The sequence below is a fragment of the Somniosus microcephalus genome, chromosome 6 (genome assembly GCF_052327205.1).
Source record: "Somniosus microcephalus isolate GS21.2 chromosome 6, FLI_Smic_1.0, whole genome shotgun sequence".
Classification (NCBI taxonomy): Eukaryota; Metazoa; Chordata; class Chondrichthyes; order Squaliformes; family Somniosidae; genus Somniosus; species Somniosus microcephalus.
In genome coordinates, this window is record NC_140992.1 from 258,751,513 (window position 1) to 258,764,146 (window position 12,634).

Below are 12,634 nucleotides of genomic sequence, written 5' to 3' on the forward strand. Positions count from 1 at the left end.
AGCCCAAGATCCCAATGCTTTGCTAACCACTCTCTCAATATGTCCTGCCACCTTCAGGGACCTATGCACATTAACTCCCAGGTCCCTCTGTCCCTGCACACTCTTTAAAACTGTACCATTAAGTGTATATTGCCTCTCCCTGTTCCTTCTGCCAAGGAATGCCCACCTTGAAGAAGTTATGCTCTTCTCTCTGACGGGATTTCCATTTGTCTCTTTTACCTTGTTCATCTTCATTGCTTTCTGTTTCCCTTCTCGTGTTTGTCTTCCATCCTATCACAGACCTTCCCTTTTGTTCTTTCCTCCCCTCCCCCCTTTCCCTCTCCCCTACACTTGCTTAAAAATCTGTTACATCTCCAACTTTTTCCAGTTCTGACGAAGGGTCATCGACCTGAAACGTTAACTTTGTTTCTCTCTCTACAGATGCTGCCTGACCTGCTGAGTATTTCCAGCATTTTCTGTTTATCTGTAGTGACCTGTCCTTTAAGGGGCATTTTCCTGCTATGTTTATTGTAAACTATAAAGTATAATAGATATGCTATTGGAATAAGCTTTTTCCCCTGTTTCAACCTCATAAAGGAATCAGCAACATTATTTGTTGGTTTGTTCTTGTAAATTTCTAATCCGCTGATATCTTCAGTTCGTAAAACTGAAGTGACTTGTGTAATTAAAATACTTTTTTCCTCATATGAAATATTTTTGTGATTCAATAATTGTTTTTTCTAACAATATTTGTCTACCAAATTAAATTACCCTCTTACATTCTCATTTACAGAATATGAATCACCATGTACTGGAACATTTGTTGAGCTTATTTGATTTTTACTGAACCAAGATGACCTGAGATGATTATTACTTTGGCAGCCACATTCAGTTGTGTATTAATCACATTTCTATGTTTTTATTTAATCCGCAAAACTTTATGAACAGATTTGTACCGCATGAGTTGTGCACAAGACAGAATCGAGAATCGAAGATCTGACCCAGGACATCGAGCTGCACAAGAGTATAGGTGTTTGCCTGTTTGGTTGTTCTTCAATGTTTATTTGCTTTTATTGTCCTGTATGCCTGGACAATAACTATGTCATTTTATGATACAATCTCCCATTTTGTTGGAACTTTAAAATCCCTGTATCTGAAGAGATATGGTTGCCATTCTGCTGTTCTGGAGCTCTGGTTTCTTTACTCTAGCCTAAACAAAACGACTTGCAAACAAATTCATGCCAATCCCGGATTCTACCCAGTGACCCGACTTCTACTGGGATCATTCTTTATTATTCACACCTTTGATCATTTCATAGAATCATAGAAGGACAGAAGGCGGCCATTCGGCCCATCGAGTCTGCGCCGGCTCTATTGAAGAGCAATCCAGTTAGTCCCACTCCCCCGCTCTTTCCCCATATCCCAGCAATTTTTTCTCCTTCAAGTATTTATCCAATTCCCTTTTGAAGGCTACTATTGAATCTGTATCCACCGCCCTATCAGGCAGCGCATTCCAAATCCTAACCGCTTGTTGCATAATGACGTTTTTCCTCATGTCGCCTCTGGTTCTTTTGCCAATCACCTTAAATCTGTGACGTGTTGTTATTGAACCTTCAGCCATTGGAAACAGTTTCTCTTTATTTACTGTATCTAAACCATTCATGATTTTAAACACCTCTGTCAAATCTTCTCTTAGCCTTCTCTGCTCCAAGGAGAACAACGCCAGCTTCTCTCGTCTATCCACGTGACTGGTTCCAGGGATGAGGGATTACATTCTAGTAAATCTCTACTGTACCCTCTCCAAAGTCTTTACGTTCTTCCTAAAGTGTGGGGTCCAGAATTGGACACAATACTCCAGCTGGGGCCAAACTAGTGTTTTATAAAGGATTCGCATAACTTCCTGACTTTTGTACTCCATGCCTCTATTTATAAAGCCCAGGATCCCATATGCTTTATTAACTGCTTTGTTAACCTGCTCTGCCACCTTCAGAGATTTGTGCACAAACACCCCCAAGTCTCTCTGTTCTTGCACCCCCTTTAAAATTGTACCCTTTAGCTTGCATTGTCTCTCCTCATTCCTCCTACCAAAATGTATCACCGCACACTTTTCTGTGTTGAATTTCATCTGCCATGTGTCCGCCCATTCCACCAGCCTGTCTATGTCCTCTTGAGGTCTATTACTATCTTCCTCACTGTTTACTACACTTCCACGTTTTGTTTCATCTTCAAATTTCAAAAATGTGCCCTGTACCCCAAGTCCAAGTCATTAATGTATATCAAAAACAGTAGTGATCCTAGTACTGAACCTTGGGGAACTCCACTGTATACCTCCCTCCAGTCCAAAAAACAGCCATTCACCGCAACTCTCTGTTTTCTATCCCTTAACCAATTTTGTATCCATGCTGCTACTGCCCCTTTTATCCCATGGGCTTCAATTTTGCTAACAAGCCTAATATGTGGAACTTTATCAAGCACCTTTTGAAAGTCCATATACACAACATCATGTGTTTGTAAATAATTAATATTACTTGTGGAATTAATAAAATGCATATTTATATATGTAGAACATTATTTCTTGTTGGTTATTGTGCCTGCTAAAAATAATAATTATTGAATAAACAATATCATGTGACAATAGTGTGTTACCTTTCCCATGTGCAATTACTGTATATACAGAGGATAAATCAGTACATTTTACAATTGCAGTCCTCTGCCTAGACAGCATGCTGTTGAGAGGATTTGAAAGAAAAGAAAAAAGAAAGACTTGCATTTATATAGCGCCTTTCACGACCACCAGACATCTCAAAGCGCTTTACAGCCAATGAAGTACTTTTGAATTGTAGTCACTGTTGTAATGTGGGAAGTGCAGCAGCCAATTTGCACACAGCAAGCTCCCACAAACAGCAACGACCAGATAATCTGTTTTTGTTCTGTGGATTGAGGGATAAACATTGGCCAGGACACCGGGGATAACTCCCCTGCTCTTCTGCGAAATAGTGCCTTGGGATGTTTTACGTCCAGCTGAGAGAGCAGACCGGGCCTCAGTTTAACATCTTATCTGAAAGACGGCACCTCCGACAGTGCAGCACTCCCTCAGCACTGCACTGGAGTGTCAGCCTAGCTTTATGTGCTCAAGTCTCTGGAGTGGGACTTGAACCCACAACCTTCTGACTCAGAGGCGAGAGTGCTACCCACTGAGCCACAGCTACTAAGTTAACATTCATTTTGAAGTTGCAGTTGTGGAAACCTCAAATATACCATTATACCAAATGCTGTTTAACTGGCACCTAAATATCCGGAACGCTCTAATAACCAGCACAATTCTCACTCCGAAAACTACATTACAGGAAACTTTGGTTTATCCGGAGGTTATATGTCCGGAATACTCGATCTAACGGCAAAAATCAGGAGCTGTTTTCTATAAGTTTTTTTAGTTCTCGTTGCTTTTTTTTTCCTAGTCAGGCACTGCAAGGCCTGTAGCTATAGCAACAGCTTCAGCTAGAGACGCTTGCAGCTGCAGCCGACTGTTTTGAAGCTGTTGTTAAACAACAGGGTTTGTTGATTCACACGGAGATTTTCAGTTCCGTATGTTTCAACATTATGCTGGTATGTCCGGCACTTTTGATGGTACGGCACCAGCTCGGTCCTGTCAGTGCCGGATATCAGAAAGTTTCCTGTATACAGTCATTTATAAGTTTTGTTTTACTGTTAAGTAATTAAAGAGTTATGGATTACCCTCAACTGGCATTACTGTACTTAATCAAGCATCTTCCACCATCCATTTAACACAACATTCTGTAGGTGAGTACCCAATTATACTGCACATTTTTTTATTTTTTTATTTTTGTTTGTTAAAAATAGCCTCGGTAGATAACCCTCTCCATTATCCGGAATTTTGTATCAACCGGCACCATCCCGGTCCCGTCGGTGCCGGATACCAAAGAGTTTCCTGTATATAGTGGTATCAGATCTGCTCTCATCTCCCTCAGCCAATGCATAAACCTGAACCAAGTTTGGTTGCAATCAGGTAAACAGGTCGCAAGCTACTGCAATATAGACAGAAATGCCGACCAATACTTCTATTTTCCTTATTGTACTAAAACACTTTGAAACATATAGAAGTTGGGTGATATCAAGCCAACCATCAAAATCTGCCCAGCAGCTGGCATTATGACAGATGTGTGAGTACTAGAAGTGACCCCCTTGTGTAATATGTCTGTGAGTGTGTTTTCAATGGGAAACTGCACCCGCCCCCCCCCCCCCTCCCCGCACCCCCCAACAACCATTATGCAATGGGAAAACTCAGGTTTGAACAACATTAACAGGAGATGCTTGTGGTCTTTCAGTGATCAGAGAGGGCAGGCCTGTTTAGGAAGATCTGGGAGAAAATGAAAAAAGAACCAGGAGTGGGAGGCCCTGAGATATCATTAAAGGAGATTGATACTCAGGATGTATAGTGATTGTAAAAGTCTATCTCAGGACCTTCTAATGAGGCAGAAGCAATAGGTTCCTGTGCAGACCATATGGAAGAGCAGCCCTTTTCACACAAGGACAGTAAGTTTGTCCTCAGTTTGCTTTGCATGTGTGTTAAACTCTATACAGAAAGCAGGTTCACCTCTGTAAAACCTCTTTACTGTAATCTTTATGCTATGCACAACAAATAAAAAGCAATTCAGAACTAAAGGATTAAAAATCATTATTCAGTGAAAGTGGATCATCAAGGCAAAACTGCTGTTGTTGATTTTACCATCGGACTAATTTTTGTCACTCTATACTTATGCTTCAAAATTATATGACACAGTTTAAATTTTGCATAATTAAGAAATAAATTTAGTGGACCATAAGTAATTATTTTCATATTTTACTTCAAAGTTTTGAACTTATTCGTGTTTCTAAAATTCCATCCCAGCATCTCTTCAATAGGCTTTAACACATCATCCATTCGAGTAGGATTAATATTAGAGAGATAAAAATATTGTGGCTCGTGAAATGATTTATCTTTTGTTTGCCTTCAGCAATAAAGACACCACCCACACAACCTATTTACTGAGCTGCTAGAGTTCAGCTTTCTGAAAGTGTTCATTTACAACATTTATGATGGGAAAATTAAACATTTTGTGGAAAAAAATTGTGGCAACTCATGTTTATGAATAGGGACCTAATATCTGTTTGTTAAGTAGATATAAGCCTTCATTATCACAGTGTTACTTCAGACCGCCTAGCGTTTAACCTTTGTACTCTTGTTTCTATATTGAGTGCAAAGCAAATTGGACTGTACAGGCTTGAGGTAATAATGAAAGTTCTAGATTGTGTGTCAAGTATTTAACAAATTGTTGCCAAAAATAGCTAAAACCTATCGCCTCATTTGACCCTTAAATCAGATTCAAAAGATGTAATTTAGAATACAAAATTACATCATATATTTAGACCAACCAACTCATTAGTGATTGACTGGTTTTTTTTTTTTACCATCTGGCCTGGTACCGCTCTGCCACTGTAAAAGGATATCATATTTAATTAAAAAAAACTAATTCAGAGTGAGCTAAGGTTGTAATCAACTCAAGGAGTTCAAATGATATCATAAACTATGAGAGCAAAGCCCAAGCAGTATGTGAATGTCAACTGAAAACTCAGATTGCATTACCACTCGTATTCCCCACACAAACATAATCTGAAGACATTTTTTTTTAAGTTAACTTTCCGTCTTATTACATGCCGGGCATCGGCATAGCTGTGAGGTTTAGTCAACATGATGTAAGAGAAAGAATATCAGAGTTGGTCGGATCATCGTGAAGTAAACTGCACCACGTGACAGGTACTTTAGTGCAACCAAACCCTTTCAAGGCCACACAACTCGGTACAGTATTATAAATCAATTCTGGGTTAAACTCATGTTGCATGATGCTAGCACATTAACGTGTGGGTATGAAATTTCTCCGTCTGATATTTTAACAAAAGACTCTTAAAATAAATGGCTTTTCAGCCTTTGTTAAAACAGAGGAATTTTATACAGTGTGATTTCACCCAACTAGCGTTAAAATCCTAAAATCTTTACTTCCATATAAAAATAATGACTTTAAAATTGCTTTGGGGCACAAAAAGTGGTTGATCTCATAATATTTAAAGGTTGTAAAGATTTTCCCATGCATGCATAGCTGTCATTCCATAAGAAAGTATAGAATGAGGAAAGGTCATTTGGTCTATCAGGCCCATTCCTTCTAATAGGCCTTTCAATTAAAACAGAATCTACTGAATTGAATTTCCTGAGGGAGATGAATAATTACAGGTAAATGTTTCAAGGATACAATCTCCCCACGGTAATGTAACAAAACTCCAGAAAATGAATCTGAAATTATTTCCACAGTAATTAACCCTGACCGACTGTATTCCACAGGCAACACCTAAATAGGCTGGAGAACTGGAGTTATACATATGTGATCATTTCCATCCATCCATGCTTTTCCTTCAAATTTCACTCACATTAACTGGATATTCATCCCGCTATTGTTTTAAGAATTTCGAGTATTAACTATTTTTGTTGGGAGTTGATTCCACATAATTACTCCTCCGTGTGGAAAAATCTTCTCATTCCTATTTTTCACTGTTCAATAAAAAATAAGAGAACAGCCCTATTTCTATTCTTAATTTACAACACAGCAACAAAATTGTGCAGTTTTGAAACCTGCAATTCCTGTGAGTGCTATTTCATTAATGGAAACCAAAAACTAGCAGTCAGTCATGTTGCACCTGCAGCAGTGATCCTTCAGCACATGTCAAGTGTTGATCCAACAGTGAATTGCATGGTTCTGGAGGAAAATAGTTCAATGAAATCCTCGGAAGAAACATAAGCACATTTTCATGGGTAAGGATGGGCCCCCCAGGTATGCAAAGGGGTTAACAAACAAGACTGCACCTCTGACAGTGCAGCACTCCCTCAGCATTGCAGTGCCAGCTTAGATTTTTGTGCTCAAAGTCTCTGGTATAGGACTTGAACCCACAACCTTCTGACTCAAAGGCAAGTGCTACCAACTGAGCCATGGCTGACACAGTTAACTTAACGTGCATGACTTGAAGTACAGTACCAAGGTAAGCAATAAATATTACTGTAGAGTAATTGTATTGGACAGTTATGGACATGGCGGTAAGAAATATTTGAAAAGATATGTGGAAGTGAAATAGCAGAAGTGAAATTGTTGGGTTATGCAAATTATCTTATACATGCATGATGGGACACAGAATGTACTGCTGGACGGAACTTCCATGAGCCAGATCAGCTTGCCTCAATCCTCACTAATCTTATGTTCAAAGGCTAAAGGCGGAAGATTTAAGCATTATCTGTCTGTTCCCAGAAAGTGTAGTTGAGACTATTGACTTCTAATGCATCTTCATTAGTTTTGAAATGTGCTCCAATACAATTCTGCTTCACAGAATGAACTAACTGCTGATCATTCTGGGTGACGTATCGCACACATAAACTACATGTGAACAAATGGCAAAGTTACCACACTGCTGAGGTTATGCTAAAGCATTGGTTCAAAGATTGTCTTGATAGCTATACAAATGCTGTGTTTCGGGTCTGAATGTTGACTGCTGAGCAACAACAATTGCAATTCAATTATCTGGATTAATGCATAGTGAGTTGTGGAAGTGCATTAATAAAGCTTTAACATAACCTAAAATATATTAAGTGGCTCTGAGTATTTTGTTCTAGTATACTGAATTTGGGAAAATATAACTTTAAGGGCCCTTATAATCTCCAAAGGCCTTAAGTACAGCATGTTATTAAAATACTTTAAATAGTTTTACTTTTTATATATTACAGTATCTGTTGCACCTTTTATCCTGTTTCCCAATTCTACAAAGCAGTTTGATCCAATATTTATGCATTCCATAGAACTACAGCATTTAGGTGATGAAACAGTATGAGGTATTTAGCAAAAGCACCTTCAGATTTACAACATTCAGAGTTTTTATTTTTATCTCAGCATGTAACTTTACAAGGCCAGTTTTCAAACTATCGGTAGTATTTTCTTAATTTGTGAAGAGTCCATTGATTGCCAGTGCATTTAAGAAATCTGAGAATTCTAGGAACATAGGAAGTTACAGGACTGGAAAAGATCATTGCAATGTTATATAAAAGTTAACATGAATAAACTCTACAACCAACAGCTTGATATAGCAAAAGTTATGCGGATGAAGCTCAGTGTGATGTGATTGGCCCAAACAGATATGTTGTGGGCATTCCCAATACCAGTGCTTGAAGAATCGACCACTTGCGTTTATTTAAAAGATAGCGGCCTAGAAATTCGGTGGAGGCCCAAACGGGGCGCCAAGCTCGCCTGGGTGCCGGAATTAGCACAGCGATCGGAGCAGTTGCGACCGCCGGAAATTCATCTTGTGCGCCCCAAGAGGGACGCGGGGCGCTGCTCGAGGCGCTTCGCGTGCCTCTTAGGGCGCTGAAACTGAATATCGCAGCGCAACATGCCACAGTGCCACACGCTGCGGCACGGCACGCTGCGGTACTGCAGGCCTTCCTCCCATTCTTAAGGGGGAGGGGCCTGCACCAGCGCGATGAGCAATCGCGAGTGCCGGCAAAAGAGCCCGGCACCGAGGAGAAGTGCCGGGCTCTTGGAAAACAGCCGGCAATGCCGCGGGGGGAGAACAGGAGGCTGGGGATGGAGGTGCTGGCAGGCGGCCACCAAAAAAAATGGTCGCCCTGCACCTCCACCTTAATTTGCGCCACTGCCGCCACAGGTATGCCCCGTGAACCGGGCGCAATTAGCGAGCGGTGCTACAGAGGCGGTCGCTGCCAAATATCGCGATCGGGGTGGTAGCGGGGTGCTGCGCACACCGATGACATCATCGGTGGTGGCGCAGCGCAACAGGCTAACGCCGCCATTAGCGCCCCAGCTAAATATCGCGGGAGGCGTGGCCAGTGGCGCTAAAGCCACTGAGTGCCCTCTTTAGGCGCTAACTGGTGGCGCAGCCCACTGAATTTCTCCCCCAGCCAGTCTTATTAGAGCCTTAGGGCTGAACATCAACTGCCCTAACATATCTCTATTAGCCAACGTTATTCTCTTCAGTCAATCTGTCAACGCTATGTTTACCCTGAAGGAGACTGCAACAGGTGCTTTATACTTCTGTCACACACAGCTCCCGTAATCAGTCTGCCCATATGACTTGATGGTGAGTATCCCATCAGTCAGCTGAGACTGTTAATGCCGCAGTAACTGTTAAAACTCTTTCCAGAGGTGCCTTGATCCTATATCTGCATGTCCCAAAGGGAAGTCATGCTTGGGTCAGGAATTGCGTAGATATACAACTAGTAAGGCTGTCAGTGGTGGCATGTAGGTATAAACAGGGCAAACACACATATTTCTTTCTGGCTGTTATACAGGATGTGATGTGCCTTTGTGCAATTTCATACATCACTTTCATATCTTGACTTAGATATAATCAAATGCTAAATAGCAGTAAACATGGCAAAACTGACTTTCAACTCGGTCATAGATGTAATTGCAGCTATCACCCCATCATAAATGTTCAGAACCATATGCTTTTGTTTCTCCCAAATGCAAACTATGCTGTCCTATATGCTTTTCTTCTGCCCTGCATTTTCACTTTGTTCAAGCCAAGATGTTTTGTATCATCTCATATTACTCCTAGATGTTCCTCGGACCCCAAAGCTGTGGAAATCCTAAAACTCCCTCAATTTCCCTTCCAACTACAATTGCTTTTTAAAAGCCAATCCTGATGTTTCTCCCAGTCACTGCCTCTTGACTTACCTTGTCTTCTTTCCTACTCTTCACATTTTGTGCTGTTCTGACAATGTGACCCCCTCACCTAGAATTCTCAATAATAAAACAATCAGATGTGTCAGGGCTGAGGCTTTTATTCGATCAGCATAGTTATAAGAACACAAGAACATAAGAAATAGGAGCAGGAGTAGGCCATTCGGCCCTTCGAGTCTGCTCCGTCATTCAATAAGATCATGGCTGATCTTCTACCTCAACTCCATCTTCCCGCACTATTCCCATATCCCTTGGTTCCCTTAGTATCTAAAAATCTATCGATCTCTGTCTTGAATATCTTCAAAGAATGAGCATCTACAGCTCTCTGTGGTAGAGAATTCCAAAGATTCACAACCCTTTGAGTGAAGAGATTTCACCTCATCTCAGTCCTAAATGGCCAACCCCTTATTCTGAGACTGTGACCCCTAGTTCTAGACTCCCCAGCCACAGGAAGCATCTCCCAGCACCTACCCTATCACGCCCCTTAAGAATTTTATACATTTCAATGAGATCACCTTTCATTCTACTAAACTCTAGGGAATATGGAATAAATACAGAAAATGCTGGAAATACTCAGCAGATCAGGCTGAATCTGTATTCAGATTCTGAATCCAAGTCATTTATGTAATTTAGAAACAGACGCAGTCCTGATACCAAACACTGGGTTACTCCACTCAGTCCTTCTCCCCACCTTGACATAACTCTTCTATTGAGTACTCCTTTTTTAATCTTCAGCTAATTTGTCACCTACTCCCAGGGTTTAACATGAACCCCTACAGCTTTGAGTTTAGCCAATAACCTTTTGTAAAGAACATTGTTAAATACCTTTTGGAAGCCTACATACACCATGTTGTTTGGTGTTCTACAGTCTCAAGGAAGTTGGTCAAGCAAGATCTTTTACTTCTGAATCAGTGTTGATGCTGTTTATGAGGTTATCACTGTATAGACATTCTTGAATTTTAATCCTGATATCAATTCCTTTATTTTACAGGAAACTCTCGTTTAAACGGCACTGGAATTCTCTATTAACCGGCAAAATTCATACTCCGAAAACAACACCTCAATAACCGGCAATGTTGCCGCGTCCGAGTCCGAATCTCCCGCGGTGGCCGAGTTAGTCAGTGGGGGTAGTTCTCCAAACTGCCACTACTCGGCTTCTTGGTGCTGTCGGGAGTCCGAACACCTCAATAACAGGAGTCTGTCTCTCCCGCGCTGTATACAGTCGTTTACTGCATAAGTTTTGTTTTACTGTTAAGTAATTAAAGAGTTATGGATTACCCTCAACTGGCAGTACTGTACTTAATCAAGCATCTTCCACCATCCATTTAACACAACATTCTGTAGGCGAGTACCCAGTTACTGTATACTGCACATTTCTTGATTTTTTAATTTTTGTTTGTTAAAAATAGCCTTGGTAGATAACCCTCTCCGTCATCCAGAACTTTTAATCAACCGGCACCATCCCGGTCCCGTCGGTGTCGGATACCTAAGAGTTTCCGGTACATGGAATGGAATTGTAGAATAGAATCATAGAATGGTTACAGGACAGAAGGAGGCCATTCTGCAAGAGCACTTCAGCTAGTCCCACTCCCCTGCCCTTTCCCCGTAGCCCTGCAAATTATTTTCCTTCAGGTACTTATCCAACTCCCTTTTGAAAGTCACGATTGAATCTGCCTCCACCACCCTTTCAGGCAGTGCATTCCGGATCCTAACCACTCGCTGCGTAAAACAGTTTTTCCTCATGTCGCCTTTGTTTCTTCTGCCAATCACCTTAAATCTGTGTCCTCTGGTTCTTGATCCTTCTGCCTATGAGAGCAGTTTCTCTCTATCTACTCTGTCTAGACTCCTCATGATTTTGAACACCTCTATCAAATCTCCTCTCAACCTTCTCTGCTCGAAGGAGAACAACCCCAGCTTCTCCAGTCTATCCACATAACTGAAGTCCCTTATCCCTGGAACCATTCTTGTTCATCTTTTCTGCACCCTCTCTAAGGCCTTCACATCCTTCCTAAAGTGCGGTGCTCAGAATTGGACACAATACTCCAGTAGAGGTCGGAGCAGTGTTTTATAAAGGTTCATCGTAAGTTCCTTGCTTTTGTACTCTATGCCTCTATTTATAAAGCCCAAGATCCCGTATGCTTTTTAACCGCTTTCTCAACCTGCCCTGCCACCTTCAACGATTTGTGCTCATATACCCCCAGGTACAGAACTAATGATCTGTAGTTGCCTGTGTCTGTTTTGTTATCATTTTAGAATATAGGCACCATGTTAATCTGTTTCCAATCTAGTGGTACCTTTCCAGTGACTCAGTTACAATAATTGTCAATGCCTAACAAATCTCCTTCATGGCCTCTCTCAACACTGTTGGACAAATACCATCTATCGCTGAAGATTTATGTTTTGATTGATTTTCCTTAGGTTATCTCTGTTTGGGGAAGGCATGTCCCTCGCGTCTTCCCTCGTGAATACTTGGAGGAAATAATCATCTCCCAACCACCCCCCCCCAATTAAAATAAATTTGCAAGCTATTTGTACATAATAGAAGTATAAAGTGAGTCTGGAATAATTTTTTAGACCATCTCACTTTATTATACAGTTTATAACGTTCATAAAAAAACTTGTTCCTTATACCTCTCTAAATTGCATTTCACTAAATACAACCTACTATTAGCAGATTACATTTCCAAAATCCACAAAAATGTTTTTAACCACTCGACCACCAGAATAAATGATCAAAGGACATGCAATTTAAAAAGCTTTAGTTTGTAGTGGGAATCAGATTTTTTTCTGCCAAGGAGGCCAAATATTGAGTATTTTTATCCATAGGAATGCATTTCAATAACTGGTATTTTCATTTTTAAAAA

General features: G+C 40.8%; 1 long non-coding RNA gene across 2 annotated transcripts in view; it reads left to right on the plus strand.

The window, feature by feature from the left end:
* Window positions 1-11,054, plus strand: part of LOC147116689 (uncharacterized) — a 72,587-nt gene extending 61,533 nt beyond the window's left edge. For both annotated transcript variants that reach the window (XR_015078863.1, XR_015078862.1), the window contains exon 3: window positions 10,762-11,054. This is a non-coding gene — a long non-coding RNA (uncharacterized LOC147116689). The remainder of the gene's footprint in view (window positions 1-10,761) is intronic.
* The last annotated feature ends 1,580 nt before the right edge of the window (window positions 11,055-12,634 follow it).